The sequence below is a fragment of the Mus caroli genome, chromosome 15, assembly GCF_900094665.2.
Source record: "Mus caroli chromosome 15, CAROLI_EIJ_v1.1, whole genome shotgun sequence".
NCBI lineage: Eukaryota > Metazoa > Chordata > Mammalia > Rodentia > Muridae > Mus > Mus caroli.
Genome location: NC_034584.1, coordinates 28,475,583 through 28,490,831, shown reverse-complemented (window position 1 = coordinate 28,490,831; position 15,249 = coordinate 28,475,583). Strand labels below are relative to the sequence as shown.

At 38.6% G+C, this 15,249-nt stretch overlaps 1 protein-coding gene across 3 annotated transcripts in view; it reads right to left on the bottom strand.

The window, feature by feature from the left end:
- The window catches only part of Cpq (carboxypeptidase Q), a 455,565-nt gene that overhangs the window by 87,826 nt on the left and 352,490 nt on the right, over window positions 1-15,249 (bottom strand). The gene's annotated exons all lie outside the window — the stretch shown is intronic.

The window sequence follows — 15,249 nt, the reverse complement described above, 5'->3', positions numbered from 1 at the left end:
CTCAGGAGTAATTGCTGTAGGCAGAAAAACTATAAGAGTCAGATGTGGTGGGTGACTGCTATGCTCTCCGGTCGAGTCAACTGGACAAGCCGAGAGGCTTAAAAGTTACTCATGAGGCAAAAGAGTTTCAAGGAAGCTCTCCTCCTGGAGTCTAGCATTCCCTACCCATACATTAATTTTCCATTCCCGTGTTAGTCTAGTGTATGGATCCACGTGCTCTCTTTCAATATTTTTCTATCATAAGTGCCTTCTAAGATTGAATTCTGACATAGCTAAAGCGTGTTCCAACAATCCTAGTTCGTCCTTAGCAAGACCTTGGGCTTGGAATTTAGTACTGCCCCTGGTATTACACTATCTCTTTGAGTAAAAATTAGGTCACTGCCCTTCACAGGAATTTACCATCACTAAGGAAGAAGGAAGTTTCAGACCAAAGGAGAAACCAGAATAGATACTTAGAACTGTAACAGAGTTACACCCATACACACGTATTTACAATGGCCTAAGGGGAAGGTGGACTATACAAGAGACTAAAATAGGAACTATGGCAAGGGCACGAAGCCCTTGACCCTGGCTTCTAAGATTAGTGAATCTTAGGTGAAGCCCTTGTTGATCCCAGCTGTTATCAATGAATTCTATCCCAGGTGGTTCCCGTTAGACCCTTTGTGTTTGCATTCCTCTGTTTTATGTAAGATTTCGGTTACCTCAATTATACCTTGCGAATATGTCACCCAACTTCTTTATTGTCCTCTGCATAAAACGTCTAATGCTCGATTTGAAAATTACACTCAGATTCCACACGAACTCTCCTGTGTGTGTGTCTGTTTGTCGTTCATCCATGTTTTGCCCACCGCGTCGAGAGACCCCGTTCCACGCAGACACAGGGACCCAGAGGGTCTGTGGCAGGTGACTACTAGGAAACAGTGTCCTCTGGACACAGCAGGGCACATATGAACTCATAGCAGTTGTGACAGCATGTAGAAGACCTATGCAAGCCCAAGTCAGACCAAATCCCACTATATATAATGGTGTTGGGCACAAGATTCTATCCTAGCCTTGGAGTGACTGGCAACTGTTAGGTGTTGGAAGAGAAATAGTCAGTTTTTATAATAGGATAGTCCCTGGTAAGGTCATCATGTTCCAGTGGAAGGCTACATATTCAAGATATAAGGGCAGCACAAATTAGTCTTAATGGAGAAAAACAAAAGACAAGTTGAGAGGGATGTATCTGAGAAGTGTTGAGGGAGAAGTGACTATGACCAAAACACATTGTACAAAATTCACAAATCAGTAATAAACTTTTAAAAAATAAGTTTAGTAAGCCAGGATCCTAGTCATAGTTGTGTCTTCATTTAATTTTCAATGAAAGTTCCAAGGTGCTTATAATAAATGCAGCTATCTTTGCTCTCAGATGTAGCTACTGCCTTATAGTACCATCATTTGAAATACTAATGTGCAACAGATTTACATTTATGATGTATAGTAAGGGCTCATCTAACTGTATATTGCTGCAAGGTCAGCAGGTGAACATGTAATTTGGCAGTCCTAATCTTTTTCTCTGCTCTACCTCTACCCCAAACACTGCAGGAAGGAGAAAAGTAAAATTATAATATATCTTGTAAATGAACACAGAATTGGGCAATCTTGTATGTGAAAGTGCCAAATTGTAGACAGATCCTATGTTTCCAACAAGAAAGGCAGGCGAAGTGCTCTTGACTATGCAAGGCCACACCTGGCACTAAAGAGAAGCTTGGTGAGATAGATATGACTTTGGAAACATTATATTTCATTCCCTGTACAGCAACTGGCACTCCTGACTACCAAGCAGAATGACTACCCACTCTGTCTCTCTTCATGTTAACACAACTTGAGCCTTGCCTTTTCTGTCAGTAGAATGTGACAAGTGCCTTTACTTAAGTTTGAGTGTGAACTTATAGCCTGTTTTAAGTGATAGTAAGAATGGTTCCCTGACTAACTTACCAGGGCTTCTAACACATCTCTTAAGTCCTTTTTGTTTTTTGAATTGCAAAAGAAGGGAAATCTCAGAGACAAGGACTTTGAAATTTGGAGTGTCATTGCTCAATGACGTGGGATATTGATGGGTACTCAAAACGGTGTAAATAATGGAGCTTCCAGAAGTACCACTGGCTGTGAGCAGGAGAGCCGAAGAGCACAGGCTTCGGAATTATCCAGTCTGATTTGATCCCATGTCTGATTTTATGCTTATCAATCTTTAGCTATGTGCCTTTGCATTTGAGCTAAACTCTCAGTTTATGCTTCAGTGAAATGGGGATGATAACCATATCCAGCTTATGGAATTTGGAGAACCTGTAGTTCAGGCTCAGACACAAGGAACATTTGATAAGCAGCAGCATCACTGGTTTTACTGGCATGTCTCTTTAGTGTCCAGTGTCTCAGGATGGTGCCAGGGATACAAAAAGTATCCTGTTTGCTGATTATGATGACAGGCAGTGGATCTGCAGCACTTCTTTCATACCAGGCATGTGTGAAGTGCTTTGCATCTCATCCCATGGCCTGCTAAGCTAGTACAGTTTTTATACAAGTGCATAAAAGAACTGAGGCTGAGTCAAGTTATCAAGCTTGCTCAAAGTTATCTAGCCAGGGAGAAAAGTGTGTGGTGTGGATATAGGCCACTTCGGTATTTTATGACTTTGTGTCCCATCTCCAGAAGGACACTTCTAATTTCCCAGTCACAAATATTTACTTCTAAGTCAGAAATACAAAGAATGCACTTTTGAAAATGAATAGATTTTAACTTTTTCATGATCATAATCCAAAGTCTACTCAGAATTTATTATCTCTGCTAATAAAGTAATTTAATTAGGCACTGAGAGGAGTGAAAATGCAAATAAAAACATCTTGTTACACAATTTCCTTCCAATTAGGAATCAAAGCCTAAAATAATAAAACTTCCTTTCAAGCCAAATAAAACAGGATGTGTACAGATATCAACAAACCAGAATCCTGGCATAGTAGAGAGATGCTTGATTTCCAATCATGTATGGTTCCATTAGCATTGCTAACTTGATAGCAGTATGCTATTGTTTTCTACTTCTATATAAACACTGCCATATGTTTCCTATAAAGGAGAAGAAAACAAGCCATCCACCATACATCACACCACCTTTTCTCCTATTATAAATTCATCTTAGTCTGGGCGGCCAGGGAAGATGCTGGGACACCACTGCTAAAATCAACTGGAACGAACTACTGTCACTCAGGAATGTGTTATCACACATGCATATTCTTTATCATGAGCAGCTTGTTGTAGGTGGGGAAGGCTAATCATTGCCAGTGACAGGAAACAAAGCCATGCTCTATGGACTTGCACCCTTCACAGTGCATGGGGCGAGATATCTGACACTTGTTTACAGAGCATAGTGAAAAGAGACAAAATGCTTGGTTGCTGAGATGACCAACTCTGATTGAAATAAACTGGGACATCCAGAGGAAAAGTCTAAAGAACTCAAGGATAAGTTAGGATATGATCTGTAACTCACACTGCCCTCTTAATAAGCTGTCTATTAGGAGCCATGAGAGCAATCGCTCATTATACTGTAATGTCCATAATAACCCAAAGCAGAGGAATGCTTCTGTGACCCCTTAGCTGAAGTTCTCAGATCAGTCACCATATGCTCAGGGTCAGGGTTCACAGCTATCATATGCTACAATCACATCCTGCAACATGTCTTTCCCCCACTATTCCTTTTCTGTTTTTTTTTTTCTTCCCCTTTTTCTTAAGGATTAAGCAACTCAGCCAAGAGCAATTTGGTAACCATTAGCATTCTTTGGTGGCCATGCAAGATTTAAAAGAAGGAAACTGCTGAAAATACATATTGAATGTTTTAAATTGCTTGTTTTATAGCATAAGCACAAGAATGAGGTGTGTATTCTTTGCTTTTATAAAGTTCCAGGCAATTCTTAAAAAAAAATAGACCTGTGCTCCAAAACTTATCCTTTTCTCCATAAAATTAGCTTCATTTTTGTTTTATAACTTAACTTTCTCATAGCATAGAGAAAATAATTCACAAGAAAATTATAAGAAAATATGCCCATTTTCTCAGGTTTCTCAACATATCTTTGGTTTTTATTTAAAGTTACACTAAAATCTCCAAATGAAAAGGAGTCTCTTAATTACTTGAATTAATAGTATAGCCTCCTCACTTTTATCTTCAAAGAATATAGATAACTGTACTGACATGGGGCAGTTGGCCCCAGCACAACTTTCACAGATGTTAGTGGCAACGCTGTTTAGTCAGGTGGTAATCTCAAGGAAAATTTCAAAAGCAGACCATCTCATGTGCGCTGGGAGGCTGCATTCATCTGCAGCTGCACCAGAGAGTGGGGTTCCAGAAAGTCAGGCATCGGCTTCCTACAGAGCTCCGATCAACACCCAGTCCTGCATGCATGGTGGGTAGAGAAACATCTCTTACTGTAGGACAGCAAGGACAGACTTTGCTTTCTGGTCAGGTCTATCCTGGAACTTAAACGCTGTGTTCTTTTACGGACTCCAGCATTTGGTGTTGAGCAGCTGTGGGTACCCAGGGAAGAGTTAGAAAAAGATTAATGACAAGGCCAAGTGTCACAGGTTATTTTCACTTTACAACTAAACTACCTGAAGTTTAAGGAAATGAGCAGCTTTGGGTAAGTTACATTAGTACTAAAATTGCAGGCACCTATTTCAGTTTAGCCCCGACTCCCCCATTATGCTGGAGATAGGAGCAGAATGAACAGCTCCCTGAAGCCCATACCTGTCACTCAGTAAGTGTGCTCAGAGGCATTCTACTGTGGGACAATCCTTGTCCCATTTTTGAAGTACTTTGGGTTTCTGTGAATTTCTCCCCCTTTGTTAGTCAAAGTCCACTGATAGCCCCTAAATGTATTAAGACATATGATTGCCCCATAAATGTCACTATGGCAACCATAATGAGTCTGCAGGCTAAAAGTAAGTATATGAGCATCAGCTAAAAGATATATTTTAATTATATAGGAAATAGAATTCTATTAATTCTGGTATTTAAAAAGGAAATATCCTAGGATATTTGATAAATAGGCTTAAAAGGGGTTATATTTTACATTAATGGTTTCTGCCTCAGCATATAGTATTATTACTGATGTAGCAACATAGCTGGTGAAAGTCATGGGACTCAAGATCCCACCGTGGTATTTTGATTCCCTCTATGACATACATTGGCCCAGTACTTCATGTCCCTGGCTTCATATTCATCTCTATCTGCAGCTACAGAAATGTTCCATACAGTGGCTAAGGCCAGCTTTCTCATCCTCTATCCCTCTCAATCCCTTCCTATCTCATTACACTGTTAGTCTCTACTCATCCCTACTAACTCTACTCCTTCTTCAGGTTCAAAGATTACAACTGTTTTCCTTTGATTCACTTCCTTTAACACAAGGACCTTATAAGAGAAGAAAAAGACATGGTTTTGTGGTTGATGATGAGGGTGTGCCACGTATCAGATCAACTTCTCTTGCCCTGTTCTTGGTTGGGAAACTGACTTCAGCTTCTTTAAATGTTTCTAAGATTACTTCTGACTATTTTCTTATGACCAGACATGTCATTTAAAAGAAATTGTATTAATCAAAGTTATCTACAGGAAGAGAACTGATCAGAACGAATGTCTGTCTATCTATCTATCTATCTATCTATCTATCTATCTATCTATCTATCTATCATCTATCTATGTACTTATAGATAGATACCTATGTGTATAAATATGCATACATATGAATATATAAGGGAAATTATATATGATATATTATATATATTATACATAATGGGAATTTATTAGAGCGGCTTATAGGCCATAATCCAACTAACTCAGCAATGACTGCCTATGAATGGAAAATCTAAGAATTCAGTGTTCAGTCCATGAGGCTGGATGTCCCAATTGGTCTTTATAAATATATATATAGATATATACACACACACACACTGGAATCCTAAAGAAGTAAGCTCCAATGCCAATGAAGATAGGGTAAGAGAAAACAGACAAAAAGAGCTTCCTTATTCCATGTCCTTTTTATTATAGGCTGCCATCAGAAGGTGTGGTTCAGATTAAAGGTGGATCTTCCCACTTCAAAAGATTTGGATTGAAGTTTTAGCATCTTCTACCTCAAAGATCTGTATTAGAAAGGGGCCTTCCAACACCAAATGATTTTATTAAGAAAAAATAACTCACATGTGTTTCTGATCACATTTGGGTTTTAGTTAATTCCAGATGTGGTCAAGTTAACAACAAAGAATAGCCATCAATAATAGTCATAATTTTCTTGTCTTGCAAAGAAAATAGACTAATTTGAACTCAAGAATCAGCCTAGTCCAAAGCCACTCCAACTTAACTCATGACTTTTCTTTTTCATGGAAAATTGACAGCACTTGTGCACTTCGTGGTTTTGACAACATCCTCATATGCTTTATTTGTTCAAATACCTTTACTACTATTAATAAAGATATGAAATATAGCTTAAAAATTACTTCTGAATGGAAGCAGGAGAGCATCAGGGCTCTCAGTTCCCTAAGTAATCTCTGAGCCTTTAGCTACAAGCACACCACAGCCCAATCTAATATGCTGGCTTGTTGTACTTCATTACATTTGTGTTTTTTCCTTTTGCTCCTATAAAAATTCAAGGTCTCCTGTAAGTAAAGTGCCTAAGGCCACATTAAGAGCCAGAAAATGCTCAAGAGCCTAGAAGAGACAAGTGGCAAAGCTGTGTGTATCTCTGCTGCATCCCCAGCATAACAGCAGCATGTATGAGAAGCTCAATAAATACTGCAGGGGAAAGGTGAAACTGGGGAAGTTTAGACAGGAGGACACTGTGCTATCTGTGGCTGCTGATGTAAGTGGGAGGCTAGAGTGATGCCCTACTGAGCTTTCATTATCTTGCAAAAGAAAGCCAACTTCTAGTTCCTTGAAATAGATGCTGCTGGAGCTTCTTGTGCGCCTTTCTAATCTTAGGAGCCACTTAGGAGGTTCCAAGAGGAGGACTGCAAGTTCAAGGTCAGCTTGGGCAACTGAGTGAGTCCTTGCCTCAGTAAGACTTGAGGGTAGGGCATGGAGAGTTAGCTTAGAGGTTAAAAGCATTGGATGCTCCTCCAGAGGATCAGAATTTAGATACAAGAACCCAAGGACATTCCACAGCTACCTGTGCCTCTAGCTCCAGGAATCTAATTCCCTCATCTGGCTTCTGTGAGTACATCTGCAGAATGTGTGTATGTATCCATCAATAAAAATGAGAATACATTTCTAAAAGTTCAAAGAGGGCCGAATATCAAGCTCTGTGTAGAGGTCTTGTCCCACTGACCAAGGCTCTAGGCTTAATTCTTAGAAGTAGGAAAAGAAAAACTCAGCAGTGATTTTTTTCCAGGATTCATTTTTTATGGGGATTTATTTTGAGGCTATTTATAATGATGGATACTAGATAAAATAATTAAAGTCTTCAGGGACATTGTTAAAAGGTGCAGAAACCTTGAATTTTAAAACTTTTTTTTCCTAAACGTTGATCATCAATTAAAGTGAAAGACAAAATATTAAGTTTTATTTTACTATATATGTTTATTCAAGGAGAAAATATATGTCTATTTAATATATATTAAGAAGAAGCTGAGGAATGGGAGGCCAAGCATCCCTATTAGCCCTGGGCAGACTTAGTTTTCTTGCTTATCTCAGTATTATTATTAATAAGGGCCCCATTTCTCTTGCAGGGATATCTTAGTTTTAACAGTAAATTATTCTGGTGGTCTGTGAAGTGGGTCATTTACAAAGACCTGGATATCTTTGCAGGGGACCAGAGCTCACCAGAAGACCCTGGCTGGTTACCTCACATGTGATGAATTCTCAGACCATGTTCCAAAAGCAGATGGAAAGCCTGGGTCAAACTTTGTGGACAACGTGATACTAGTCCCAAGAAAAAGCCACTATTCTGGAAGTTCTGGTGAGTTGAGAATTATGTTTGTTTGTTTGTTTGTGTTATGTTTGTTTACAGTGTATCCCTAGGTCCTAGACAAGAGGAACCTTGAAATACACAACAAAGGAAGAAATGAATGAAGTGGCATTGATTTCTGCATCCAAATACTGCTCTTGAGATATGTCAGTTTACAAGAGAGGAGCAAGGTATATAAAGTTTAAAAGCATAAGGCAAATATACTCTACAGGTAGGCTGCCCACAAATATCAACTGTCCTTCCCAGTATTTTATAGACAATTACAAAACATTCCAGGTCTGAGATCAAAAGTGACCATAAAGTAACAAATGCCAATTGAACTACACTTGGCACTTTGCCTCTGCCTGGAAATATTGTTTTCCCTCAGTTTCTGGGATCTAAAACTGTCAGCTCTCTTTGTGTCTTACTGGATGCTCTTTCTCCATTTTTCTTTTACCAAGGACAATCTGCCCTTGGGTATTGTATGGTCAGAAACAATATAAAAGCACCTTGACTCTGCTCAGTTCATGCTTACTCTGCTGGGAATTGCAACCTTTTTAAGGGATTCTATTTTGTGATGAAATTTCTCTCCTGAATTTCACATTCAGATTATTATACCTGTACACGTATCAGTTTCATATGCTGCTTTAATAAATCACTATAGTCTAGCAACCTGCAACAACAACAGCAACAACAACAAAATATTCCTTTTGTTATGAAGAGAATCTCGCAAAGCTGAAGTCAAGATGCAGGTACTGCTGATGAGCTCCATCTGGAGGATCTGAGCAATTTTCTTCATTTTCTACCCCCGAGATGCTTTCAGTACTTTCCTTGGCTCCTAGCCCCAACACAAGCCTTTTCTCTTCCCATCTGTCATTATATTGCTTCTTTCTGAGTTGATCTCCTTACCTCTAAGGAGAAATGGCATAGTAAACAGCAAAAGCACTGAGGTCATTGAGTCTGGAAATGTTGACAACCATTCTTGACACTACCTTCAAAATGGAATCTATCACCGATTCTATTGCTCTACTTTCAATATCCACCTGAACTTCAGCAACCCTGACTAACATCACTGTCCTATAGGAGTGCTGAGGTAGTGTCCAGATCATTTCCACCTTGATCCCTCTGTAGGGATGGTTCTGATGCTAAGGTCCGTTCCTCAATTCGTTCTTGATCTATCAGTAAAAATGCCATTGACCTATTGCTGGACAGAGGAATAGACAGGACTGCGGGATTTCTGCAGGCAAGGGAGCAGATGCAAGAAGAGGGAGAGAGAGAGTTTTCTCCTTGCTTTGGAGGTGGAAAAGTCAACCAGTCATGTGAGATCTTTCACAGAGGAACCACAAGCTGCTTCTACAGATGGGAGGTTGGGGGTGTTGAGCTGGGAAAGGTGGCTGAGCAACTGAAATTGAGTGCAGATTTAGGGTGCTAATTTGGGAGTACTGGGCAGCGAATGCTGCTTGAGGTAGATTGGAGGCATCCAGCAGTTGAGCCAATAAGGCAAGTTGAAATTGAACAACTGTGTGCATCTGTGTTTTCATCTGCAGATCCAATATACTCTGGGTGGGGGCTGGTAGCATGGTCTGTTGAGAGCAAAATGTAATTTCTATAGTTTGGGAGGGTTGAGGAGAAAGCACACAATGGGAAGGGTGACTAGTGGGTGCTCACAAGTTAGCTAGAGGCAAGAAGTCCTGGGAAGCTACTGTTACAGGCAGTTGTGTTATCAGGCACGTTCTATGTCTTCTTGAAGAGCACAAGAAAGGAATTTGAAGCTTCTTACACTAAAAAAAAAATGATGTGTTTGAGAAGGTAGGACTTTAACCATATCTAAATATTATGCTTCTCACCCATGTATCAATGCATTCATGTTACTCCCTTTGTAAGTATGACTACATGTTTTTATGAGTTACACAAAAATAAATTTAAAAATAAAACAAAAAGAAAGGAAAATTATGGGAGATAAGTCATCTACAAATGCCAACATGAGGATCTCTGTAGCTGATGAAAATGTCCTGAGAAGTCTGAGATGCTACTAACAACCTTGTTAGAGATTTTGAAGATGGTACTTTGTGGAAAACTAGCCAAAGGCACATGAAGGGCACTTGTTATCACATGAGAAGGAATTAATATTTTATTAGAATAAAAATTAATATATTTTGAAATAAATTATGTAAAAATATTTTATGGAAGGTATTTGGCATGAGGTTGCCTTTAAAATGATTAGAAGTTATCGAAACACAAGTAAAATTTGTAAGGTCTTTTTAATAAGGGAATGATAAGGTAACCTTACTCGGAGACTGAGCGGCAATTACTTTCTCCTTCTTAGGTGAAATCTGGATCAAGCATATCCTTGGCAGATCCTGTCTTTATTTCACCACCTCAGATGAACCCCACCTTGTGTTGGGTTTAATGAAATGAAATGGCTTTCACTCACAGGAGGGCATGGCAGTAAGCAACTGCTGTGTGAAGTCTTAAGTGCTATTTAAACATATTAAAAACACATTTTTTAAAACCTTATAGTTTGTTATGTTAAAGTTGGTACAAAATGAGGCTAATAACACTCGGTATAATCAGCAAGATTCAATTACAGGAACCAATAACTGCATCCTGGGACCACCGAGAGCTTTAACAATTGCTTTTCATACTTCCTGAGTTTTAAAGTAGTCAGGCAAAATGAAAGAAAATAATAAACAGATGAGGCAATTTGACTTCGAAAAGAGTTAAGTTAACTTAATAGGTATATTTTAGATAAAAGGAGGCTAAGAAATTATAGAGATTATAGGGAGAGATCCAAATAGGTGTTTGCAATGAGCTAAGGGGGTTAAGGAGAAACAATTTCCCTTCTCTGAGAAGAGTAATAAACAGAAACAGCAATCATCAGAAGGGAGGAAGAGCAAGTAGCTGAGGTAGAAAATAGCTTCAAATGTGCTAGAAATAATGGCTGCTCTGAGAAGCCACCTGAGGAGAACTTGGGGGTCTAGAGGAAGAAAAGCCCAAGGTGAGGAAAACTAAAGGACCAGTCTAGCCCCTACTCTGCTCTGGTCCTTCTTGCATTTCTGTTCCCTTCATCCAGTGTCCCTGGTGTTTGAATACTACAAATAACTAGGCTAGGTGTGTGAGTAATCCCTCTAAGAGGTGGTTGGCCTGAGAATAGAGTGGATACTGCAATTCATATGTCCCTTGTGACTGCTAACCAGCACCAAGTGCTACCCTTGAAGATTTGCAGGTTCTAATGATATTTGATGTGATTTTTGGCCACGGAATGAAAAAACAAGAGGCAAGTTATTTAGCTACTCTAGCCTTGGTTTACTTGTAAAATGAGGGGGAGGGTCAGATTATTCATAGTTATCTTGCAGGTATATTAAGGCAGAAATTCTTTTTTTTTAATTTTTTTTTGAATTTTTTATTAGGTATTTTCCTCATTTACATTTCCAATGCTATCCAAAAAGTCCCCAATACACTCCCCCCCCCTCCTCTACCCACCCACTCCCACTTTTTGGCTCTGGCGTTCCCCTGTACTGGGGCATATAAAGTTTGTAAGTCCAATGGGCCTCTAATAAGGCAGAAATTCTTAAACTGGGCTGTGCTTGGGAATTCATAGATCTGGAGCAGGTCTGGGAACTTGAAAAGGAAATGCTTACATACTTATTTTTCCTAAAGTGCAATAGGAATTAGACTTATTTAATGTAATTTGTTGAGATTACAACATAATAACATCATTTTCCCTTTTTCTTCCCTCCAAGTAATGCAAGGGACACCTACCCCCTCAAATTAATGGGCTCTTAGAATTTTCTTAGATTATGGAGGTTAGCAACAAACCACAGAGAACCTGTCACTTTGTCAGCTACAGATACCACAGATATTTTCATGACATCTTAGGTATGCTGCAAAAATAAACTTACATGTTTATCACATTGAATTTATGGCAACAGTTTAATCATAGTTAGAATTATTTAATAAAGTTTAAGTGTCACACATACAATGGCTATAAATTCCACTTAAAAATTAGGTAACATTTTTAACAATGTTCTTGTCCTTGTAGCATTGTGCTTATTATTTTATATGTTCACTACCAAAGTGGTTCAGGGCACATGCAGTGGACATAGTTCTCTGATTGTTGAATGGGAGTTTTATTAATAATAAGGATTAACTGTTGTTATTTTTATTCTTGTTTTATTCAGTAGGGTTATTCTGTACTGAACACTGTGAATTGGGATCTTGTTTTCCTTCTATAATTGATGAAAGAGCTTGTGAATTACTTGATCTTTCTTAGGCTCATGCCATCTTTAGCAAAGGAGCAATTTCTCTGAAGAATCTGAGACTATTTTGCATATATTCAAAGGTACATCATATGCTCATTTTGTTCTATTGAGACTTATGATTACTATACGGAAGAGTGACTCATAACTAGAATGTTAAGTCATATCCCAGGAAGGATACCTTTGAGAGGGAAAGGAAACAATTATGACAAGATGATGCGTTGAAACTAGATTATCTTCAGGAAACTGGGGTAAAAAGAGGCTACTTAAATGCTTTTCTTAAAAAAAAAAAAGAAAAGGAAAGAAGAAGTATTATTTTTCTGATAGTTTGTATCTTTCATTACAAAACTACTACAAAACTCAATAAATATGCCCCACAGTGCTTTGATTATAAGATCCATATTTTCCACCAATTTTAACATTTTGTAAATGGGAATGTATCTTGTATTCCACAGGATTTTGCCAAATTCCAGATAAGGAAACAAACTGTGCTGTGAGTTGATCCTTACACTGCCTGTTGATGTACAAGGTTTCTCACTAGGGGAATTCATTGCATCCTCACTTAAATTCTTTGTACTTCTGTCAACAGCAATCATTGAATTTTAAGCCTGAGTTTTTAATAAGTCATTAAAATTTTTCATAAAGTCTTCATATATACCGAAGATAGTTCTTTCTACATGAGGGAGAGCAATTGGAAGCAATTGCTCTTTGGTAGAGACTCTTGATTGTCCAATGGTAATAAAGACTAGTGCCCTCAAATAGGCCTTCAGAGAGGTCTCCTTGTTGTGTTTTATAAAAGACAAGGATGTTTTGTATAGTGTGGTATGGTGAAGTGGAAGGGATGACTTTGTAAGCTCAGGCTGAAGCATCCCTTCCCCTGAGATACCAACAATACCATGGGTATAGTGTAGAATAGAGCTAGAGGCGGAGGAAGGGAGGAAGGAAGAGAGAGAGGAGAAGAAGAAAAGTGAAGAGGAGAGGAGAGGAGAGGAAAGATAAACAGAGACCTGCCAAGAACACATGTAGAGAGGGAAGAAGAGGAAGAGGAGAGAGGGAAAAGGGGGTAAGGAAGAGAAGAGTCAGAGAAGCAAAGAGAGCGAGGAGGGGCCAAACCCTCTCTTTTATAGCAAGCCAAGTGTACCTACCTGAATCCAGATAATCTGTCCATAGCTCCCTCAGCATTTCAAGATAAGTATGGTTTTAAAAGATTTATTTTTATTTTTAAATTCATGGTCATATATGTGTGCCTGTGTGTATATGTCACCTGTATGAATGCCTGTGGAAACCAGAAAAGGTGTCAGGCAGTGGGTGTGGATGCTAGGAACCAAACTCTGGTCCTTTAGGAGAGCAGCAAGCTTTGAATATATAATTGAAATATATAAAATATAATTCATTTAAATAGAAGTAAGATGACCATTTATAAAGGAACCCAGAATCATGTGTAAGAAAGAGGTACAGATCTGCTCATTGGAGATGCTGGTGGATACCTCATGGTATCTCTTGGATCCCTGTCTGTAATAATTTACTCAGGTAAATGTCGTTATCTTATTTGAATGATAAAATATCTTCTAAAAGGTATGCATAATATATGCATAAATATAAAGGGCATTTTCCACAAATCAGAATAGTCATGAGAAAAATGCAGTTTATTTTATTTGAAAATTTCAGCATTAAGGGCCAGAATAGCTGGCTCTCACAAAGACACTGTCAATTTATTGCTTTACAAGTGCCACTTCCATATAATGAAATAATTAGCTAAGAAATTATATTTGTATTTTCAACATTTTTGTACAATAGGAAAGTCGGGATAATTAGGCATTAAGTATATTTTCATGACATGAAGGTAGCAGCTTTGTATATAAGTGAATATTCATTCTTCCTCTTCATTCGCTCCATTCTTGGACTGGTGATTCAGAAAAGCATCTTTAAATAGAGGGTATCACACTGTACTACATTAAGATAATTACCGCAAAGATGAGAAGATAAAAATAACATGGGTAGCCAAAGCCTTCCTCACAGATTCTCTGGAAGCCAATCAGCTTACTGTGTGTGGTTCCAGAGCTTCGTGCTGCTTCTGAGTCATGCTTCTTGCTTCTCATTCTTATTTGCTTTTCTCTGCTGTGGCACTCCACTCTGGCAGGCTGAACTAGCCACCAGGGACATCTCTACATTACAACCACCTCCAAAGCAGAGTGAGTACCGGTTCGATTTTGGCAGGTACAGATTTTTCTTTTTCCCTTTTGTGATTCTGAGCTCACTGCCCAGCTTTCAGCTCAGCTGTCTGTCCTTGCAGTCTTAGATTGCAACTACTAAGGCAGTAACACAGGTGACAATAACATTTGGAGACACACAGCTCCCTTCTTTTCCAATTATTTCTCTGATCTTCTGAGTCACAGGCATACATCAAATGGGATTGGCCAGAGACATATGCTCTATATCTGATAATGTTAGAAAATGCTGTTGCAGTGAAATGCCCTTGGGATTTTACAAGATAGCTCAGACAGGAGTCTGTCCTGTTATATTTCTGTCACACAAATACAGTAAAAGAAGAAAGATGGACTCAGTTTGAGGAGAGGATTATATATTGTGAACCAAAGTTCTATACATACACAAAAGATCTAAACACATATTCACACATGATTAGTATCTTGTCTCATGTAACTTTGACAGAGCTAAACACAGCAGAATATCCTAAGGTGCTATCCTGAGGGATTCCCCTATCTAAAGAGACTTCTAAATAGTGCAATGATCTCAACATTTATCATGGCAAGGGCTTGGGATATTTTCAAATTGTATTTTTTGTTAAGCTATAAATTTACTTGCAAGATGCACCAAACTAAGAGGAAATTATACATAAAGTCCAAGTGTTTCTGCTTTTTTTCAATCATTGTATCAGGATTTTGAGAGTTAACATCATAAGTAAATGCATACTTTTTTTTTTTTTTTTTTTTTTGGTTTTTTTTCGAGACAAGGTTTCTCTGTATAGCCCTGGCTGTCCTGGAACTCACTTTGTAGGCCAGGCTGGCCTCGAACT